Genomic DNA, 16,559 nt, shown 5'->3' with positions numbered 1-16,559 from the left:
CGAAAAGTGCAGGCATGTGAGGGATCTAGAGGTTGACAGCATGTCTTCTTAACGGGAGTCCAGGTGGCCATCTCCACAAATGGACTTTTCAGAATCCTTGGGTGGCACCGTAGTCGGAAACCAATTCTGGTTATCGCTTCTCGGCCTTTTGGCTAAGATCAAGTGTAGTATCTGTTCTTATCAGTTTAATATCTGATACGTACCCTATCTGGGGACCATATATTAAATGGATTTTTAGAACAGGGAGATGGAAAAAGAGCTTGCTCTGTCCACTCCACGCATTGACCTGGTATTGCAGTATCTCCAGGACCGGTGCACCCCTTCTTTAATGCAGTTTCTAAAATCAGAAAGAATTGAATTCAATGCTTTTTGTTCATTTTGCTTGTTTGTCGGATTTTGGGATGGACTCTTTGGCTTTGCTTTTCTTCTCCTCATTGGATTTTTCATGTTAAAAGTTGCAGAAGCCAGATGACAAGCTCATTTTGGTTCAACTTCAGCAACTGTGCATTGCATTGCCATGTAATGTAATGTAATGCAATGCTATCTATCTAGCTCTCCCTCTATACTTCCTTTTGGATAAACAGACATATTAGGCAAGCATTTTGGAGCTTTCACCTAAATAACTACAGGTGGTGAGATAAGCTGCACAATATAATTGACCTTTCAGTATATTGTTGCACACACACCATCTATTTAGCAAATGCCCTTGTTATCAACAGCAGCCTTTTAAACTCACCTGAGCTAACAGGTATGTGAGCTGGTTACTCTGCTGCGCTTAAAATTTCTTTTTTGGTTTGCTACAATGCCTTTTCTGAAACGTTGTCTCCCTCTGCTGGAACACTGACTTCTTTCATTTAATGCCTGCAGACTATAAAAGAGAAACCAACCCAAAAAGTTTGGTTGATTAGTCTGTGGCATTCTTTTAAACTGTTGCTTATGGCGGTCTCTGTGAGCTTCTCAGTGACATTCAGCCATCCAGGTATCCCGCCTGCAGTAGACGGAATGTGGCAATGGAACGCTGGCTGCGCGTGTCATAATAGGCTCTGAGCCTTTATATACCTGCGCACAGCAGCAGCCACCTTCAGTCTGCTGCTGGACAGCCAGCAGCAGCAGCAGCAGGAGAGGTAATTAATCAGCAACCCTCCTGCTAAGGGTAGACAGCTGCTCGTTCCACCCCCCCCCCCCCGCCTTAATTGGTTCTCCTCCCTTCCAACGGTGTTGAGGCGGGTGGGAACAGCCGGGGGTTGAGGGTACTGTGCTAAAAGAGGTGGAGTTATGCAGATCTAAAACGCGTGGATTGCAGCAGCAGCAAGCCGAAAAGTGCAGGCATGTGAGGGATCTAGAGGTTGACAGCATGTCTTCTTAACGGGAGTCCAGGTGGCCATCTCCACAAATGGACTTTTCAGAATCCTTGGGTGGCACCGTAGTCGGAAACCAATTCTGGTTATCGCTTCTCTGCCTTTTGGCTAAGATCAAGTGTAGTATCTGTTCTTATCAGTTTAATATCTGATACGTCCCCTATCTGGGGACCATATATTAAATGGATTTTTAGAACAGGGAGATGGAAAAAGAGCTTGCTCTGTCCACTCCACGCATTGACCTGGTATTGCAGTATCTCCAGGACCGGTGCACCCCTTCTTTAATGCAGTTTCTAAAATCAGAAAGAATTGAATTCAATGCTTTTTGTTCATTTTGCTTGTTTGTCGGATTTTGGGATGGACTCTTTGGCTTTGCTTTTCTTCTCCTCATTGGATTTTTCATGTTAAAAGTTGCAGAAGCCAGATGACAAGCTCATTTTGGTTCAACTTCAGCAACTGTGCATTGCATTGCCATGTAATGTAATGTAATGCAATGCTATCTATCTAGCTCTCCCTCTATACTTCCTTTTGGATAAACAGACATATTAGGCAAGCATTTTGGAGCTTTCACCTAAATAACTACAGGTGGTGAGATAAGCTGCACAATATAATTGACCTTTCAGTATATTGTTGCACACACACCATCTATTTAGCAAATGCCCTTGTTATCAACAGCAGCCTTTTAAACTCACCTGAGCTAACAGGTATGTGAGCTGGTTACTCTGCTGCGCTTAAAATTTCTTTTTTGGTTTGCTACAATGCCTTTTCTGAAACGTTGTCTCCCTCTGCTGGAACACTGACTTCATTCATTTAATGCCTGCAGACTATAAAAGAGAAGCCAACCCAAAAAGTTTGGTTGATTAGTCTGTGGCATTCTTTTAAACTGTTGCTTATGGCGGTCTCTGTGAGCTTCTCAGTGACATTCAGCCATCCAGGTATCCCGCCTGCAGTAGACGGAATGTGGCAATGGAACGCTGGCTGCGCGTGTCATAATAGGCTCTGAGCCTTTATATACCTGCGCACAGCAGCAGCCACCTTCAGTCTGCTGCTGGACAGCCAGCAGCAGCAGCAGCAGGAGAGGTAATTAATCAGCAACCCTCCTGCTAAGGGTAGACAGCTGCTCGTTCCACCCCCCCCCCCCCGCCTTAATTGGTTCTCCTCCCTTCCAACGGTGTTGAGGCGGGTGGGAACAGCCGGGGGTTGAGGGTACTGTGCTAAAAGAGGTGGAGTTATGCAGATCTAAAACGCGTGGATTGCAGCAGCAGCAAGCCGAAAAGTGCAGGCATGTGAGGGATCTAGAGGTTGACAGCATGTCTTCTTAACGGGAGTCCAGGTGGCCATCTCCACAAATGGACTTTTCAGAATCCTTGGGTGGCACCGTAGTCGTAAACCAATTCTGGTTATCGCTTCTCGGCCTTTTGGCTAAGATCAAGTGTAGTATCTGTTCTTATCAGTTTAATATCTGATACGTCCCCTATCTGGGGACCATATATTAAATGGATTTTTAGAACAGGGAGATGGAAAAAGAGCTTGCTCTGTCCACTCCACGCATTGACCTGGTATTGCAGTATCTCCAGGACCGGTGCACCCCTTCTTTAATGCAGTTTCTAAAATCAGAAAGAATTGAATTCAATGCTTTTTGTTCATTTTGCTTGTTTGTCGGATTTTGGGATGGACTCTTTGGCTTTGCTTTTCTTCTCCTCATTGGATTTTTCATGTTAAAAGTTGCAGAAGCCAGATGACAAGCTCATTTTGGTTCAACTTCAGCAACTGTGCATTGCATTGCCATGTAATGTAATGTAATGCAATGCTATCTATCTAGCTCTCCCTCTATACTTCCTTTTGGATAAACAGACATATTAGGCAAGCATTTTGGACCTTTCACCTAAATAACTACAGGTGGTGAGATAAGCTGCACAATATAATTGACCTTTCAGTATATTGTTGCACACACACCATCTATTTAGCAAATGCCCTTGTTATCAACAGCAGCCTTTTAAACTCACCTGAGCTAACAGGTATGTGAGCTGGTTACTCTGCTGCGCTTAAAATTTCTTTTTTGGTTTGCTACAATGCCTTTTCTGAAACGTTGTCTCCCTCTGCTGGAACACTGACTTCTTTCATTTAATGCCTGCAGACTATAAAAGAGAAACCAACCCAAAAAGTTTGGTTGATTAGTCTGTGGCATTCTTTTAAACTGTTGCTTATGGCGGTCTCTGTGAGCTTCTCAGTGACATTCAGCCATCCAGGTATCCCGCCTGCAGTAGACGGAATGTGGCAATGGAACGCTGGCTGCGCGTGTCATAATAGGCTCTGAGCCTTTATATACCTGCGCACAGCAGCAGCCACCTTCAGTCTGCTGCTGGACAGCCAGCAGCAGCAGCAGCAGGAGAGGTAATTAATCAGCAACCTTCCTGCTAAGGGTAGACAGCTGCTCGTTCCACCCCCCCCCCGCCTTAATTGGTTCTCCTCTCTTCCAACGGTGTTGAGGCGGGTGGGAACAGCCGGGGGTTGAGGGTACTGTGCTAAAAGAGGTGGAGTTATGCAGATCTAAAACGCGTGGATTGCAGCAGCAGCAAGCCGAAAAGTGCAGGCATGTGAGGGATCTAGAGGTTGACAGCATGTCTTCTTAACGGGAGTCCAGGTGGCCATCTCCACAAATGGACTTTTCAGAATCCTTGGGTGGCACCGTAGTCGGAAACCAATTCTGGTTATCGCTTCTCTGCCTTTTGGCTAAGATCAAGTGTAGTATCTGTTCTTATCAGTTTAATATCTGATACGTCCCCTATCTGGGGACCATATATTAAATGGATTTTTAGAACAGGGAGATGGAAAAAGAGCTTGCTCTGTCCACTCCACGCATTGACCTGGTATTGCAGTATCTCCAGGACCGGTGCACCCCTTCTTTAATGCAGTTTCTAAAATCAGAAAGAATTGAATTCAATGCTTTTTGTTCATTTTGCTTGTTTGTCGGATTTTGGGATGGACTCTTTGGCTTTGCTTTTCTTCTCCTCATTGGATTTTTCATGTTAAAAGTTGCAGAAGCCAGATGACAAGCTCATTTTGGTTCAACTTCAGCAACTGTGCATTGCATTGCCATGTAATGTAATGTAATGCAATGCTATCTATCTAGCTCTCCCTCTATACTTCCTTTTGGATAAACAGACATATTAGGCAAGCATTTTGGAGCTTTCACCTAAATAACTACAGGTGGTGAGATAAGCTGCACAATATAATTGACCTTTCAGTATATTGTTGCACACACACCATCTATTTAGCAAATGCCCTTGTTATCAACAGCAGCCTTTTAAACTCACCTGAGCTAACAGGTATGTGAGCTGGTTACTCTGCTGCGCTTAAAATTTCTTTTTTGGTTTGCTACAATGCCTTTTCTGAAACGTTGTCTCCCTCTGCTGGAACACTGACTTCATTCATTTAATGCCTGCAGACTATAAAAGAGAAGCCAACCCAAAAAGTTTGGTTGATTAGTCTGTGGCATTCTTTTAAACTGTTGCTTATGGCGGTCTCTGTGAGCTTCTCAGTGACATTCAGCCATCCAGGTATCCCGCCTGCAGTAGACGGAATGTGGCAATGGAACGCTGGCTGCGCGTGTCATAATAGGCTCTGAGCCTTTATATACCTGCGCACAGCAGCAGCCACCTTCAGTCTGCTGCTGGACAGCCAGCAGCAGCAGCAGCAGGAGAGGTAATTAATCAGCAACCCTCCTGCTAAGGGTAGACAGCTGCTCGTTCCACCCCCCCCCCGCCTTAATTGGTTCTCCTCTCTTCCAACGGTGTTGAGGCGGGTGGGAACAGCCGGGGGTTGAGGGTACTGTGCTAAAAGAGGTGGAGTTATGCAGATCTAAAACGCGTGGATTGCAGCAGCAGCAAGCCGAAAAGTGCAGGCATGTGAGGGATCTAGAGGTTGACAGCATGTCTTCTTAACGGGAGTCCAGGTGGCCATCTCCACAAATGGACTTTTCAGAATCCTTGGGTGGCACCGTAGTCGGAAACCAATTCTGGTTATCGCTTCTCTGCCTTTTGGCTAAGATCAAGTGTAGTATCTGTTCTTATCAGTTTAATATCTGATACGTCCCCTATCTGGGGACCATATATTAAATGGATTTTTAGAACAGGGAGATGGAAAAAGAGCTTGCTCTGTCCACTCCACGCATTGACCTGGTATTGCAGTATCTCCAGGACCGGTGCACCCCTTCTTTAATGCAGTTTCTAAAATCAGAAAGAATTGAATTCAATGCTTTTTGTTCATTTTGCTTGTTTGTCGGATTTTGGGATGGACTCTTTGGCTTTGCTTTTCTTCTCCTCATTGGATTTTTCATGTTAAAAGTTGCAGAAGCCAGATGACAAGCTCATTTTGGTTCAACTTCAGCAACTGTGCATTGCATTGCCATGTAATGTAATGTAATGCAATGCTATCTATCTAGCTCTCCCTCTATACTTCCTTTTGGATAAACAGACATATTAGGCAAGCATTTTGGAGCTTTCACCTAAATAACTACAGGTGGTGAGATAAGCTGCACAATATAATTGACCTTTCAGTATATTGTTGCACACACACCATCTATTTAGCAAATGCCCTTGTTATCAACAGCAGCCTTTTAAACTCACCTGAGCTAACAGGTATGTGAGCTGGTTACTCTGCTGCGTTTAAAATTTCTTTTTTGGTTTGCTACAATGCCTTTTCTGAAACGTTGTCTCCCTCTGCTGGAACACTGACTTCATTCATTTAATGCCTGCAGACTATAAAAGAGAAGCCAACCCAAAAAGTTTGGTTGATTAGTCTGTGGCATTCTTTTAAACTGTTGCTTATGGCGGTCTCTGTGAGCTTCTCAGTGACATTCAGCCATCCAGGTATCCCGCCTGCAGTAGACGGAATGTGGCAATGGAACGCTGGCTGCGCGTGTCATAATAGGCTCTGAGCCTTTATATACCTGCGCACAGCAGCAGCCACCTTCAGTCTGCTGCTGGACAGCCAGCAGCAGCAGCAGCAGGAGAGGTAATTAATCAGCAACCCTCCTGCTAAGGGTAGACAGCTGCTCGTTCCACCCCCCCCCCCCGCCTTAATTGGTTCTCCTCCCTTCCAACGGTGTTGAGGCGGGTGGGAACAGCCGGGGGTTGAGGGTACTGTGCTAAAAGAGGTGGAGTTATGCAGATCTAAAACGCGTGGATTGCAGCAGCAGCAAGCCGAAAAGTGCAGGCATGTGAGGGATCTAGAGGTTGACAGCATGTCTTCTTAACGGGAGTCCAGGTGGCCATCTCCACAAATGGACTTTTCAGAATCCTTGGGTGGCACCGTAGTCGGAAACCAATTCTGGTTATCGCTTCTCGGCCTTTTGGCTAAGATCAAGTGTAGTATCTGTTCTTATCAGTTTAATATCTGATACGTCCCCTATCTGGGGACCATATATTAAATGGATTTTTAGAACAGGGAGATGGAAAAAGAGCTTGCTCTGTCCACTCCACGCATTGACCTGGTATTGCAGTATCTCCAGGACCGGTGCACCCCTTCTTTAATGCAGTTTCTAAAATCAGAAAGAATTGAATTCAATGCTTTTTGTTCATTTTGCTTGTTTGTCGGATTTTGGGATGGACTCTTTGGCTTTGCTTTTCTTCTCCTCATTGGATTTTTCATGTTAAAAGTTGCAGAAGCCAGATGACAAGCTCATTTTGGTTCAACTTCAGCAACTGTGCATTGCATTGCCATGTAATGTAATGTAATGCAATGCTATCTATCTAGCTCTCCCTCTATACTTCCTTTTGGATAAACAGACATTTTAGGCAAGCATTTTGGAGCTTTCACCTAAATAACTACAGGTGGTGAGATAAGCTGCACAATATAATTGACCTTTCAGTATATTGTTGCACACACACCATCTATTTAGCAAATGCCCTTGTTATCATCAGCAGCCTTTTAAACTCACCTGAGCTAACAGGTATGTGAGCTGGTTACTCTGCTGCGCTTAAAATTTCTTTTTTGGTTTGCTACAATGCCTTTTCTGAAACGTTGTCTCCCTCTGCTGGAACACTGACTTCTTTCATTTAATGCCTGCAGACTATAAAAGAGAAACCAACCCAAAAAGTTTGGTTGATTAGTCTGTGGCATTCTTTTAAACTGTTGCTTATGGCGGTCTCTGTGAGCTTCTCAGTGACATTCAGCCATCCAGGTATCCCGCCTGCAGTAGACGGAATGTGGCAATGGAACGCTGGCTGCGCGTGTCATAATAGGCTCTGAGCCTTTATATACCTGCGCACAGCAGCAGCCACCTTCAGTCTGCTGCTGGACAGCCAGCAGCAGCAGCAGCAGGAGAGGTAATTAATCAGCAACCCTCCTGCTAAGGGTAGACAGCTGCTCATTCCACCCCCCCCCCCCGCCTTAATTGGTTCTCCTCCCTTCCAACGGTGTTGAGGCGGGTGGGAACAGCCGGGGGTTGAGGGTACTGTGCTAAAAGAGGTGGAGTTATGCAGATCTAAAACGCGTGGATTGCAGCAGCAGCAAGCCGAAAAGTGCAGGCATGTGAGGGATCTAGAGGTTGACAGCATGTCTTCTTAACGGGAGTCCAGGTGGCCATCTCCACAAATGGACTTTTCAGAATCCTTGGGTGGCACCGTAGTTGGAAACCAATTCTGGTTATCGCTTCTCGGCCTTTTGGCTAAGATCAAGTGTAGTATCTGTTCTTATCAGTTTAATATCTGATACGTCCCCTATCTGGGGACCATATATTAAATGGATTTTTAGAACAGGGAGATGGAAAAAGAGCTTGCTCTGTCCACTCCACGCATTGACCTGGTATTGCAGTATCTCCAGGACCGGTGCACCCCTTCTTTAATGCAGTTTCTAAAATCAGAAAGAATTGAATTCAATGCTTTTTGTTCATTTTGCTTGTTTGTCGGATTTTGGGATGGACTCTTTGGCTTTGCTTTTCTTCTCCTCATTGGATTTTTCATGTTAAAAGTTGCAGAAGCCAGATGACAAGCTCATTTTGGTTCAACTTCAGCAACTGTGCATTGCATTGCCATGTAATGTAATGTAATGCAATGCTATCTATCTAGCTCTCCCTCTATACTTCCTTTTGGATAAACAGACATATTAGGCAAGCATTTTGGAGCTTTCACCTAAATAACTACAGGTGGTGAGATAAGCTGCACAATATAATTGGCCTTTCAGTATATTGTTGCACACACACCATCTATTTAGCAAATGCCCTTGTTATCAACAGCAGCCTTTTAAACTCACCTGAGCTAACAGGTATGTGAGCTGGTTACTCTGCTGCGCTTAAAATTTCTTTTTTGGTTTGCTACAATGCCTTTTCTGAAACGTTGTCTCCCTCTGCTGGAACACTGACTTCTTTCATTTAATGCCTGCAGACTATAAAAGAGAAACCAACCCAAAAAGTTTGGTTGATTAGTCTGTGGCATTCTTTTAAACTGTTGCTTATGGCGGTCTCTGTGAGCTTCTCAGTGACATTCAGCCATCCAGGTATCCCGCCTGCAGTAGACGGAATGTGGCAATGGAATGCTGGCTGCGCGTGTCATAATAGGCTCTGAGCCTTTATATACCTGCGCACAGCAGCAGCCACCTTCAGTCTGCTGCTGGACAGCCAGCAGCAGCAGGAGAGGTAATTAATCAGCAACCCTCCTGCTAAGGGTAGACAGCTGCTCGTTCCACCCCCCCCCCCCCCCCGCCTTAATTGGTTCTCCTCCCTTCCAACGGTGTTGAGGCGGGTGGGAACAGCCGGGGGTTGAGGGTACTGTGCTAAAAGAGGTGGAGTTATGCAGATCTAAAACGCGTGGATTGCAGCAGCAGCAAGCCGAAAAGTGCAGGCATGTGAGGGATCTAGAGGTTGACAGCATGTCTTCTTAACGGGAGTCCAGGTGGCCATCTCCACAAATGGACTTTTCAGAATCCTTGGGTGGCACCGTAGTCGGAAACCAATTCTGGTTATCGCTTCTCGGCCTTTTGGCTAAGATCAAGTGTAGTATCTGTTCTTATCAGTTTAATATCTGATACGTACCCTATCTGGGGACCATATATTAAATGGATTTTTAGAACAGGGAGATGGAAAAAGAGCTTGCTCTGTCCACTCCACGCATTGACCTGGTATTGCAGTATCTCCAGGACCGGTTGCACCCCTTCTTTAATGCAGTTTCTAAAATCAGAAAGAATTGAATTCAATGCTTTTTGTTCATTTTGCTTGTTTGTCGGATTTTGGGATGGACTCTTTGGCTTTGCTTTTCTTCTCCTCATTGGATTTTTCATGTTAAAAGTTGCAGAAGCCAGATGACAAGCTCATTTTGGTTCAACTTCAGCAACTGTGCATTGCATTGCCATGTAATGTAATGTAATGCAATGCTATCTATCTAGCTCTCCCTCTATACTTCCTTTTGGATAAACAGACATATTAGGCAAGCATTTTGGAGCTTTCACCTAAATAACTACAGGTGGTGAGATAAGCTGCACAATATAATTGACCTTTCAGTATATTGTTGCACACACACCATCTATTTAGCAAATGCCCTTGTTATCAACAGCAGCCTTTTAAACTCACCTGAGCTAACAGGTATGTGAGCTGGTTACTCTGCTGCGCTTAAAATTTCTTTTTTGGTTTGCTACAATGCCTTTTCTGAAACGTTGTCTCCCTCTGCTGGAACACTGACTTCTTTCATTTAATGCCTGCAGACTATAAAAGAGAAACCAACCCAAAAAGTTTGGTTGATTAGTCTGTGGCATTCTTTTAAACTGTTGCTTATGGCGGTCTCTGTGAGCTTCTCAGTGACATTCAGCCATCCAGGTATCCCGCCTGCAGTAGACGGAATGTGGCAATGGAACGCTGGCTGCGCGTGTCATAATAGGCTCTGAGCCTTTATATACCTGCGCACAGCAGCAGCCACCTTCAGTCTGCTGCTGGACAGCCAGCAGCAGCAGCAGCAGGAGAGGTAATTAATCAGCAACCCTCCTGCTAAGGGTAGACAGCTGCTCGTTCCACCCCCCCCCCCCCCCCCCGCCTTAATTGGTTCTCCTCCCTTCCAACGGTGTTGAGGCGGGTGGGAACAGCCGGGGGTTGAGGGTACTGTGCTAAAAGAGGTGGAGTTATGCAGATCTAAAACGCGTGGATTGCAGCAGCAGCAAGCCGAAAAGTGCAGGCATGTGAGGGATCTAGAGGTTGACAGCATGTCTTCTTAACGGGAGTCCAGGTGGCCATCTCCACAAATGGACTTTTCAGAATCCTTGGGTGGCACCGTAGTTGGAAACCAATTCTGGTTATCGCTTCTCGGCCTTTTGGCTAAGATCAAGTGTAGTATCTGTTCTTATCAGTTTAATATCTGATACGTCCCCTATCTGGGGACCATATATTAAATGGATTTTTAGAACAGGGAGATGGAAAAAGAGCTTGCTCTGTCCACTCCACGCATTGACCTGGTATTGCAGTATCTCCAGGACCGGTGCACCCCTTCTTTAATGCAGTTTCTAAAATCAGAAAGAATTGAATTCAATGCTTTTTGTTCATTTTGCTTGTTTGTCGGATTTTGGGATGGACTCTTTGGCTTTGCTTTTCTTCTCCTCATTGGATTTTTCATGTTAAAAGTTGCAGAAGCCAGATGACAAGCTCATTTTGGTTCAACTTCAGCAACTGTGCATTGCATTGCCATGTAATGTAATGTAATGCAATGCTATCTATCTAGCTCTCCCTCTATACTTCCTTTTGGATAAACAGACATATTAGGCAAGCATTTTGGAGCTTTCACCTAAATAACTACAGGTGGTGAGATAAGCTGCACAATATAATTGGCCTTTCAGTATATTGTTGCACACACACCATCTATTTAGCAAATGCCCTTGTTATCAACAGCAGCCTTTTAAACTCACCTGAGCTAACAGGTATGTGAGCTGGTTACTCTGCTGCGCTTAAAATTTCTTTTTTGGTTTGCTACAATGCCTTTTCTGAAACGTTGTCTCCCTCTGCTGGAACACTGACTTCTTTCATTTAATGCCTGCAGACTATAAAAGAGAAACCAACCCAAAAAGTTTGGTTGATTAGTCTGTGGCATTCTTTTAAACTGTTGCTTATGGCGGTCTCTGTGAGCTTCTCAGTGACATTCAGCCATCCAGGTATCCCGCCTGCAGTAGACGGAATGTGGCAATGGAATGCTGGCTGCGCGTGTCATAATAGGCTCTGAGCCTTTATATACCTGCGCACAGCAGCAGCCACCTTCAGTCTGCTGCTGGACAGCCAGCAGCAGCAGCAGCAGGAGAGGTAATTAATCAGCAACCCTCCTGCTAAGGGTAGACAGCTGCTCGTTCCACCCCCCCCCCGCCTTAATTGGTTCTCCTCCCTTCCAACGGTGTTGAGGCGGGTGGGAACAGCCGGGGGTTGAGGGTACTGTGCTAAAAGAGGTGGAGTTATGCAGATCTAAAACGCGTGGATTGCAGCAGCAGCAAGCCGAAAAGTGCAGGCATGTGAGGGATCTAGAGGTTGACAGCATGTCTTCTTAACGGGAGTCCAGGTTGCCATCTCCACAAATGGACTTTTCAGAATCCTTGGGTGGCACCGTAGTCGGAAACCAATTCTGGTTATCGCTTCTCGGCCTTTTGGCTAAGATCAAGTGTAGTATCTGTTCTTATCAGTTTAATATCTGATACGTCCCCTATCTGGGGACCATATATTAAATGGATTTTTAGAACAGGGAGATGGAAAAAGAGCTTGCTCTGTCCACTCCACGCATTGACCTGGTATTGCAGTATCTCCAGGACCGGTGCACCCCTTCTTTAATGCAGTTTCTAAAATCAGAAAGAATTGAATTCAATGCTTTTTGTTCATTTTGCTTGTTTGTCGGATTTTGGGATGGACTCTTTGGCTTTGCTTTTCTTCTCCTCATTGGATTTTTCATGTTAAAAGTTGCAGAAGCCAGATGACAAGCTCATTTTGGTTCAACTTCAGCAACTGTGCATTGCATTGCCATGTAATGTAATGTAATGCAATGCTATCTATCTAGCTCTCCCTCTATACTTCCTTTTGGATAAACAGACATATTAGGCAAGCATTTTGGAGCTTTCACCTAAATAACTACAGGTGGTGAGATAAGCTGCACAATATAATTGACCTTTCAGTATATTGTTGCACACACACCATCTATTTAGCAAATGCCCTTGTTATCAACAGCAGCCTTTTAAACTCACCTGAGCTAACAGGTATGTGAGCTGGTTACTCTGCTGCGCTTAAAATTTCTTTTTTGGTTTGCTACAATGCCTTTTCTGAAACGTTGTCTCCCTCTGCTGGAACACTGACTTCTTTCATTTAATGCCTGCAGACTATAAAAGAGAAACCAACCCAAAAAGTTTGGTTGATTAGTCTGTGGCATTCTTTTAAACTGTTGCTTATGGCGGTCTCTGTGAGCTTCTCAGTGACATTCAGCCATCCAGGTATCCCGCCTGCAGTAGACGGAATGTGGCAATGGAACGCTGGCTGCGCGTGTCATAATAGGCTCTGAGCCTTTATATACCTGCGCACAGCAGCAGCCACCTTCAGTCTGCTGCTGGACAGCCAGCAGCAGCTGGAGAGGTAATTAATCAGCAACCCTCCTGCTAAGGGTAGACAGCTGCTCGTTCCACCCCCCCCCCCCGCCTTAATTGGTTCTCCTCCCTTCCAACGGTGTTGAGGCGGGTGGGAACAGCCGGGGGTTGAGGGTACTGTGCTAAAAGAGGTGGAGTTATGCAGATCTAAAACGCGTGGATTGCAGCAGCAGCAAGCCGAAAAGTGCAGGCATGTGAGGGATCTAGAGGTTGACAGCATGTCTTCTTAACGGGAGTCCAGGTGGCCATCTCCACAAATGGACTTTTCAGAATCCTTGGGTGGCACCGTAGTCGGAAACCAATTCTGGTTATCGCTTCTCGGCCTTTTGGCTAAGATCAAGTGTAGTATCTGTTCTTATCAGTTTAATATCTGATACGTACCCTATCTGGGGACCATATATTAAATGGATTTTTAGAACAGGGAGATGGAAAAAGAGCTTGCTCTGTCCACTCCACGCATTGACCTGGTATTGCAGTATCTCCAGGACCGGTGCACCCCTTCTTTAATGCAGTTTCTAAAATCAGAAAGAATTGAATTCAATGCTTTTTGTTCATTTTGCTTGTTTGTCGGATTTTGGGATGGACTCTTTGGCTTTGCTTTTCTTCTCCTCATTGGATTTTTCATGTTAAAAGTTGCAGAAGCCAGATGACAAGCTCATTTTGGTTCAACTTCAGCAACTGTGCATTGCATTGCCATGTAATGTAATGTAATGCAATGCTATCTATCTAGCTCTCCCTCTATACTTCCTTTTGGATAAACAGACATATTAGGCAAGCATTTTGGAGCTTTCACCTAAATAACTACAGGTGGTGAGATAAGCTGCACAATATAATTGACCTTTCAGTATATTGTTGCACACACACCATCTATTTAGCAAATGCCCTTGTTATCAACAGCAGCCTTTTAAACTCACCTGAGCTAACAGGTATGTGAGCTGGTTACTCTGCTGCGCTTAAAATTTCTTTTTTGGTTTGCTACAATGCCTTTTCTGAAACGTTGTCTCCCTCTGCTGGAACACTGACTTCTTTCATTTAATGCCTGCAGACTATAAAAGAGAAACCAACCCAAAAAGTTTGGTTGATTAGTCTGTGGCATTCTTTTAAACTGTTGCTTATGGCGGTCTCTGTGAGCTTCTCAGTGACATTCAGCCATCCAGGTATCCCGCCTGCAGTAGACGGAATGTGGCAATGGAACGCTGGCTGCGCGTGTCATAATAGGCTCTGAGCCTTTATATACCTGCGCACAGCAGCAGCCACCTTCAGTCTGCTGCTGGACAGCCCGCAGCAGCAGCAGCAGGAGAGGTAATTAATCAGCAACCCTCCTGCTAAGGGTAGACAGCTGCTCGTTCCACCCCCCCCCCCGCCTTAATTGGTTCTCCTCCCTTCCAACGGTGTTGAGGCGGGTGGGAACAGCCGGGGGTTGAGGGTACTGTGCTAAAAGAGGTGGAGTTATGCAGATCTAAAACGCGTGGATTGCAGCAGCAGCAAGCCGAAAAGTGCAGGCATGTGAGGGATCTAGAGGTTGACAGCATGTCTTCTTAACGGGAGTCCAGGTGGCCATCTCCACAAATGGACTTTTCAGAATACTTGGGTGGCACCGTAGTCGGAAACCAATTCTGGTTATCGCTTCTCGGCCTTTTGGCTAAGATCAAGTGTAGTATCGGTTCTTATCAGTTTAATATCTGATACGTCCCCTATCTGGGGACCATATATTAAATGGATTTTTAGAACAGGGAGATGGAAAAAGAGCTTGCTCTGTCCACTCCACGCATTGACCTGGTATTGCAGTATCTCCAGGACCGGTGCACCCCTTCTTTAATGCAGTTTCTAAAATCAGAAAGAATTGAATTCAATGCTTTTTGTTCATTTTGCTTGTTTGTCGGATTTTGGGATGGACTCTTTGGCTTTGCTTTTCTTCTCCTCATTGGATTTTTCATGTTAAAAGTTGCAGAAGCCAGATGACAAGCTCATTTTGGTTCAACTTCAGCAACTGTGCATTGCATTGCCATGTAATGTAATGTAATGCAATGCTATCTATCTAGCTCTCCCTCTATACTTCCTTTTGGATAAACAGACATATTAGGCAAGCATTTTGGAGCTTTCACCTAAATAACTACAGGTGGTGAGATAAGCTGCACAATATAATTGACCTTTCAGTATATTGTTGCACACACACCATCTATTTAGCAAATGCCCTTGTTATCAACAGCAGCCTTTTAAACTCACCTGAGCTAACAGGTATGTGAGCTGGTTACTCTGCTGCGCTTAAAATTTCTTTTTTGGTTTGCTACAATGCCTTTTCTGAAACGTTGTCTCCCTCTGCTGGAACACTGACTTCTTTCATTTAATGCCTGCAGACTATAAAAGAGAAACCAACCCAAAAAGTTTGGTTGATTAGTCTGTGGCATTCTTTTAAACTGTTGCTTATGGCGGTCTCTGTGAGCTTCTCAGTGACATTCAGCCATCCAGGTATCCCGCCTGCAGTAGACGGAATGTGGCAATGGAACGCTGGCTGCGCGTGTCATAATAGGCTCTGAGCCTTTATATACCTGCGCACAGCAGCAGCCACCTTCAGTCTGCTGCTGGACAGCCAGCAGCAGCAGCAGCAGGAGAGGTAATTAATCAGCAACCCTCCTGCTAAGGGTAGACAGCTGCTCGTTCCACCCCCCCCCCCGCCTTAATTGGTTCTCCTCCCTTCCAACGGTGTTGAGGCGGGTGGGAACAGCCGGGGGTTGAGGGTACTGTGCTAAAAGAGGTGGAGTTATGCAGACCTAAAACGCGTGGATTGCAGCAGCAGCAAGCCGAAAAGTGCAGGCATGTGAGGGATCTAGAGGTTGACAGCATGTCTTCTTAACGGGAGTCCAGGTGGCCATCTCCACAAATGGACTTTTCAGAATCCTTGGGTGGCACCGTAGTCGGAAACCAATTCTGGTTATCGCTTCTCGGCCTTTTGGCTAAGATCAAGTGTAGTATCTGTTCTTATCAGTTTAATATCTGATACGTCCCCTATCTGGGGACCATATATTAAATGGATTTTTAGAACAGGGAGATGGAAAAAGAGCTTGCTCTTTCCACTCCACGCATTGACCTGGTATTGCAGTATCTCCAGGACCGGTGCACCCCTTCTTTAATGCAGTTTCTAAAATCAGAAAGAATTGAATTCAATGCTTTTTGTTCATTTTGCTTGTTTGTCGGATTTTGGGATGGACTCTTTGGCTTTGCTTATCTTCTCCTCATTGGATTTTTCATGTTAAAAGTTGCAGAAGCCAGATGACAAGCTCATTTTGGTTCAACTTCAGCAACTGTGCATTGCATTGCCATGTAATGTATTGTAATGCAATGCTATCTATCTAGCTCTCCCTCTATACTTCCTTTTGGATAAACAGACATATTAGGCAAGCATTTTGGAGCTTTCACCTAAATAACTACAGGTGGTGAGATAAGCTGCACAATATAATTGACCTTTCAGTATATTGTTGCACACACACCATCTATTTAGCAAATGCCCTTGTTATCAACAGCAGCCTTTTAAACTCACCTGAGCTAACAGGTATGTGAGCTGGTTACTCTGCTGCGCTTAAAATTTCTTTTTTGGTTTGCTACAATGCCTTT

At 45.0% G+C, this 16,559-nt stretch overlaps 13 non-coding genes across 13 annotated transcripts; all 13 read left to right on the top strand.

Moving 5' to 3' along the window:
• Positions 1-132: 132 nt before the first annotated feature.
• On the top strand, positions 133-323 carry LOC141185089 (U2 spliceosomal RNA). Its single transcript, XR_012259784.1, has one exon. It is a non-coding gene; the product is annotated as a U2 spliceosomal RNA (small nuclear RNA).
• Positions 324-1,446: 1,123 nt separating this feature from the next.
• On the top strand, positions 1,447-1,637 carry LOC141184105 (U2 spliceosomal RNA). The gene has a single exon (XR_012258892.1). It is a non-coding gene; the product is annotated as a U2 spliceosomal RNA (small nuclear RNA).
• Positions 1,638-2,760: 1,123 nt separating this feature from the next.
• LOC141187253 (U2 spliceosomal RNA) lies at positions 2,761-2,951 on the top strand. The gene has a single exon (XR_012261456.1). It is a non-coding gene; the product is annotated as a U2 spliceosomal RNA (small nuclear RNA).
• A 1,120-nt stretch (positions 2,952-4,071) lies between these two features.
• On the top strand, positions 4,072-4,262 carry LOC141184104 (U2 spliceosomal RNA). Its single transcript, XR_012258891.1, has one exon. It is a non-coding gene; the product is annotated as a U2 spliceosomal RNA (small nuclear RNA).
• Positions 4,263-5,382: 1,120 nt separating this feature from the next.
• LOC141184103 (U2 spliceosomal RNA) lies at positions 5,383-5,573 on the top strand. Its single transcript, XR_012258890.1, has one exon. It is a non-coding gene; the product is annotated as a U2 spliceosomal RNA (small nuclear RNA).
• Positions 5,574-6,695: 1,122 nt separating this feature from the next.
• Positions 6,696-6,886, top strand: LOC141187250 (U2 spliceosomal RNA). Its single transcript, XR_012261454.1, has one exon. It is a non-coding gene; the product is annotated as a U2 spliceosomal RNA (small nuclear RNA).
• A 1,122-nt stretch (positions 6,887-8,008) lies between these two features.
• On the top strand, positions 8,009-8,199 carry LOC141187249 (U2 spliceosomal RNA). Its single transcript, XR_012261453.1, has one exon. It is a non-coding gene; the product is annotated as a U2 spliceosomal RNA (small nuclear RNA).
• Positions 8,200-9,319: 1,120 nt separating this feature from the next.
• Positions 9,320-9,511, top strand: LOC141185596 (U2 spliceosomal RNA). The gene has a single exon (XR_012260244.1). It is a non-coding gene; the product is annotated as a U2 spliceosomal RNA (small nuclear RNA).
• A 1,128-nt stretch (positions 9,512-10,639) lies between these two features.
• LOC141187248 (U2 spliceosomal RNA) lies at positions 10,640-10,830 on the top strand. Its single transcript, XR_012261452.1, has one exon. It is a non-coding gene; the product is annotated as a U2 spliceosomal RNA (small nuclear RNA).
• A 1,120-nt stretch (positions 10,831-11,950) lies between these two features.
• Positions 11,951-12,141, top strand: LOC141187247 (U2 spliceosomal RNA). Its single transcript, XR_012261451.1, has one exon. It is a non-coding gene; the product is annotated as a U2 spliceosomal RNA (small nuclear RNA).
• A 1,116-nt stretch (positions 12,142-13,257) lies between these two features.
• On the top strand, positions 13,258-13,448 carry LOC141185088 (U2 spliceosomal RNA). Its single transcript, XR_012259783.1, has one exon. It is a non-coding gene; the product is annotated as a U2 spliceosomal RNA (small nuclear RNA).
• Positions 13,449-14,569: 1,121 nt separating this feature from the next.
• LOC141184954 (U2 spliceosomal RNA) lies at positions 14,570-14,760 on the top strand. Its single transcript, XR_012259661.1, has one exon. It is a non-coding gene; the product is annotated as a U2 spliceosomal RNA (small nuclear RNA).
• Positions 14,761-15,881: 1,121 nt separating this feature from the next.
• LOC141184149 (U2 spliceosomal RNA) lies at positions 15,882-16,072 on the top strand. The gene has a single exon (XR_012258932.1). It is a non-coding gene; the product is annotated as a U2 spliceosomal RNA (small nuclear RNA).
• Positions 16,073-16,559: the final 487 nt, after the last annotated feature.

Source organism: Phyllobates terribilis, unplaced genomic scaffold (assembly GCF_046119375.1).
Source record: "Phyllobates terribilis strain yellow unplaced genomic scaffold, ASM4611937v1 Scaffold_40__1_contigs__length_11209783, whole genome shotgun sequence".
NCBI lineage: Eukaryota > Metazoa > Chordata > Amphibia > Anura > Dendrobatidae > Phyllobates > Phyllobates terribilis.
This window is presented reverse-complemented; position numbering and strand designations above follow the sequence as displayed.